At 33.6% G+C, this 1,228-nt stretch overlaps 1 long non-coding RNA gene across 1 annotated transcript; it reads left to right on the forward strand.

Annotated features, from left to right (window-relative positions):
* The first annotated feature begins 159 nt into the window (after positions 1-159).
* LOC111715627 (uncharacterized) lies at positions 160-851 on the forward strand. Its single transcript, XR_002768275.1, has 3 exons — positions 160-430; positions 630-741; positions 806-851. It is a non-coding gene; the product is annotated as an uncharacterized LOC111715627 (long non-coding RNA).
* The last annotated feature ends 377 nt before the right edge of the window (positions 852-1,228 follow it).

Genomic DNA, 1,228 nt, shown 5'->3' on the forward strand with positions numbered 1-1,228 from the left:
TTTTGTGAATGTTTTCTCTAATAATCCCGTTCCTTTTCCCATATATTAGCTCCGTTCCTTTTCCCATATATTAGCCCCGTTCCTTTTCCTATATATTAGCTCCGTTCTTTTTCCCATATATTAGCTCCGTTAATTTTCCCATATATTAGCTCCATTCCTTTTCCCATATATTAGCTCCGTTCCTTTTCCCATATATAAGCTCCATTCCTTTTCCCATATATTAGCTCCATTCCTTTTCCCATATATTAGCGCCGTTCCTTTTCCCATATATTAGCTCCGTTCCTTTTCCCATACATTAGCTCCGTTCCTTTTCCCATATATTAGCTCCATTCCTTTTCCCATATATTAGCTCCGTTTCTTTTCCCATATATTAGCTTTAAATTCATCGGCAGACTCGTGAACAATGGAGGGAAGATATTTGTGGAAAAAGGTAAAAACAACTTCAGAATTCTCAGAATGACTCAGAATGACTCAGAATGACTCAGAATGACTCAGAATGACTCAGAATGACTCAGAATGACTCAGAATGACTCAGAATGACTCAGAATGGATCAGAAAGACTAAATACGATATCTGAAGAATAGAAATAACGCAACATAATTATAAAAGACTGCAATGACTATGTCCAGGTGTATATGAAGTATCCTCGCAAGGCTCCGAAGATTCGGCGCCATATTTCCTTTACGAGAAGAGTGTCTCTATTCTTGGGGCTGGGGCTGGTCAATGTGTTCTAGTGTACAGGTACAGGTACAGGTACAGGTACAGGTACAGGTACAGGCAATATTTTTGTATCAATTTAATTCAGATGTAACCCAGACCTTTTTACTGATCTAGAACTTTCCTCAAAATTAGGGAAATGTGACAACTATAAAATTAATGAAATTAACAAAACAAAAATTTAATTTTTAAAAAGAGATTTTTAACGTTATTATTATGTCATTCGAATTTCAAGATTCCTGTTTTTTATAATCAATAACGTAGACAATAAACAATTTACAGTTTAAAATCTACACAACCAAGGCTACAAAAAGAAATTTATCTTTTTTTTGTTGTAACTTCAGAAACATTTCTAATTGCATCGAGTTCCAAAACACCAATCTTAATTAAGGTAAAAAATAAAAGTTTCATTTTAAAATCTTTTAAAATTTTAAAATACTTAATTTTTCAGAGATTTACTTTGAGGAATGAAAATAGTTTGCGGGTGAAAACAACATTTTTTGGTGTGGCA

The sequence above is a fragment of the Eurytemora carolleeae genome, unplaced genomic scaffold (genome assembly GCF_000591075.1).
Source record: "Eurytemora carolleeae unplaced genomic scaffold, Eaff_2.0 scaffold1818, whole genome shotgun sequence".
NCBI classification, from domain to species: Eukaryota; Metazoa; Arthropoda; class Copepoda; order Calanoida; family Temoridae; genus Eurytemora; species Eurytemora carolleeae.